Source organism: Zalophus californianus, chromosome 1 (genome assembly GCF_009762305.2).
Source record: "Zalophus californianus isolate mZalCal1 chromosome 1, mZalCal1.pri.v2, whole genome shotgun sequence".
Lineage (NCBI taxonomy): Eukaryota > Metazoa > Chordata > Mammalia > Carnivora > Otariidae > Zalophus > Zalophus californianus.
In genome coordinates this window covers 209,184,647-209,188,078 of record NC_045595.1, presented here as the reverse complement: position 1 = coordinate 209,188,078, position 3,432 = coordinate 209,184,647, and positions in this window count along the sequence as shown.

Genomic DNA, 3,432 nt, shown 5'->3' with positions numbered 1-3,432 from the left:
CCTTTCGGGAGCAGCATTTGGAAGCATGAATCATACGCTTTATTAGCCACATGAATGCTCTCTGACCCAGCCGGTCTGCCTATAGGAAAAGGTCCTATGGAAATAGTCCGATGATAGAGACAGACATCATATTTATTACAAAAAAATTTGAGACAAGCTAAATGTTCGCAAGTAAGAGCATTGCTAAACAAATGAAGGCAGTTTGTTCAATGGAATATTATGTAGAAGTTACAGGCCATGTTTTCAAAGGATATTAGCACAACAAATGTTCATGACATAATTTTAAAATTGTAAAAAGTATGACTTCTCTGAAGAAGACATACAAATGGCTAACAGACACATGAAAAAATGTTCATCATCATTAGCCACCAGGGAAATTCAAATCAAAACCACATTGCAATACCACTTTACACCAGTTAGAATGGCAAAAATGGACAAGGAAAGAAACAACAAATGTTGGAGAGGTTGTAGAGACAGGGGAACCCTTTTCCACTGTTGGTGGGAATGCAAGTTGGTACAGCCACTTTGGAAAACAGTGTGGAGGTTCCTCAAAAACTTAAAAATAGAGCTACCCTATGACCCAGCAATTGCACTCCTGGGTATTTACCCCAAAGACACAGATGTAATGAAAAGAAGGGACCCAATGTTCATAGCAGCAATGTCCACAATAGCCAAACCGTGGAAAGAGCTGAGATGCCCTTCAACAGATGAATGGATAAAGAAGATGTGGTCCATATACACAATGGAATATTACTTAGCTGTCAGAAAGGATGAATACCCAACTTTTACATCGACATGGATGGGACTGGAGGAGATTATGCTAAGTGAACTAAGTCAAGCAGAGAAAGTCAAGTATCATATGGTTTCACTTATTTGTGGAACATAAGGAATAGTATGGAGGACATTAGGAGAAGGAAGGGAAAAATGAGGGGGGGAATTGGAGGGAGGGATGAACTATGAGAGACTATGGACTCTGAGAGACAAACAGGGATTTAGAGGGGAGAGGGGAGGGGGGATGGGTTAGCCCGGTGATGGGTATTAAGGAGGGCACGTACTGCATGGAGCACTGGGTGTTATACGAAAACAATGGATCGTGGATCACCACATCAAAAACTAATGATGTATTGTATGGTGACTAACCTAACATAATAAAATTAAAAACAAAAGTAAGACAAAATGTTTATATTGCATGATATTCATTTTGCATTAAGTATTTGTTTGCGTGAAAAAAGTCTAGGAAAAACAGCCACATGTGAATAGTGTTCCTAGGTGATTTCAAATTCTTTATTATTTTTTTCCCAAACTTCCAAGTTTCCTACAATAAATATGTATTTTTTTTTATAGTTGGAAAAGACAGAGTGAAATTCCAAACATGAAACAAAGCATGGGGTTTGTGGTCTGATCAGCTTTCTGCCTAGGGTGATTGCAGACATTTCTGGGACTCGAGGAGAATAGGAAATGGCTGTAGCCTATGGACTCCAGAACGAGATCACTTGAGTGAACCCTTAGCCTCTCTGCCTCAGTTTCTTCCACTGTGAAGGGAAGATAATAGTACATGTCAAGAGAGTTCAAGGTCAGCATTGGTAAGCCCTGACCCATAGCAAGTGCTCAATACATGTTAGCTATTCTCGTTACTATCTGTAAAATGGCACAACCGATACTAATTTGACAGATGTTTACTGAGCACCTACTTTGCGCCAGGCACTGGTGCAGAAGCGATCAGTCCAGGCTATGTCTCTACTCTCACAGAGCTGTGTTTTAGTGGGAAGACAGAGAACAACAATTAAGCATGGGGATCAACGTGTGAAGAGGAACAATGAGAGAAAGGTTGGGGGGGGTGGGCTTGTCAGAGACGTTTTGGATGAAGTAGCATTTGAGTGGACACCTGAGTATGGGAGTGAGCCTATCCAGCTAGCTACACGGAAGAACATTAGGCTGGAGTGAAGTCAGTGCAAGGACCCTGAGGTATGCTTGGCTTGCTTAAGGAGCAGTAAGGAAGCTCTATCAGGTTGGATAGTCCCAGAAACAGACTCTGAGACAAGGATTCAAGTGCAAGTAGACTACTTGGGAAGAGAGCCAGGAAGCCCAGGTAAAGGAGCGGGGAAGTGAGGCAGGGAGAGGAGAGAGCAAATGCAACGGGGAATTAATGAGCGAGCTCTCAGTGTGGACCACTGTGCTGTGATTCTGCTCAGGACCTCAGGGCGTGTGTCTAAGAAGCCTCAGTGTTGTCCCCCTGAGGGGAAGGAGAGAGGGGTATCCACCCTCCCAGTCCAGTCTGCCATTAGATGGGGGCTGCTTTCCCTGAGTGCGGGCCCCGCACACCAGAGAAGGTGCTCAAGCCAGGAGTGACAAGGTCTTATAGCAGGAAGGCTCCCCCAGGTGGAGGGAAGGTGAGTGCTGGGGATGGGACTAAGGCCCTGGCAGCACCTGCTACAAAAGCTGACATAGTGAGAGTGAGACCAGCAAGGGGGGCTGTGGTAGGAGCTGAATTCAAACGGAGGGCCAGAATATGGGTCCCCTGTCAGGAGTTCTACTCTGAGGGGTATGGGAGTCAGTGTAAAGTTGTGAGCAGAGAATGGCATGATCTCACTTGTTCTGGAAGACTCTGGTTGTGGTGTGGAGACTGGAGTGTCTAACGGCAAGGGGAGAAGCAGGAAGACCCTCAGGGCACCACAGGCAAAGCTCAGGGATGATGGTGGCTGGAAGCTGGGGGAGAGGCATGAAATAGACTTTTGGATTCTGGAGGCATTTTAAATGGAGAGCCAAGGGAATTTGCTGATGAATTGGATTGGATGTGAGAAGGGAAAGAAAGAGGAATCGGGACACTACAAGGTTTGACCTGAGCAACTGGTAGATCAGAGTTGCCATTTTTCAAGATGGCAAAGGTGGTGAGGGCGTTGATGGTGGTGGACTGGGTGAGCCAGTTCTTCAAAATAAATCCATAACTCCCCCTATCATCTATCAACTATCACCTAACAGTTATCAATATTGATTATCTATCTATTATCTTCTGTCTTCATCTAACAAGAGACTCTATTGGCTCTGTTTTCCTAGGGCCCTGACTAATATAGGAGCCCAGAGATCATTTTGTATTTTAAACCGTCTCTTCTACCCCTGGCTGCCAGCACTTTGCCTCTATAGCTCCCTCAAAAATGTGTGTTTTTTATATATCTGGTTACAGTCCACTCCGTGTACCAAAAGCCACACCCGTAATTCATTTTGAGATGTTCCTCTCTCAATATACCCACTGCTGTTGTAGACATTTCAGGTTGCTCTTACATCTCACCCTTCTGGTTCCTAAAAGTCTTTATGTCCAACTGAGAGAGTACCCTCCAGGCCATACACTTTACCCCACATCCGTTCTTACAAAGATCTTACAGCCAGAAGCTTGATTTGGTCTCTACTCTGACGCCAGGTCATGGTGGAAATGTT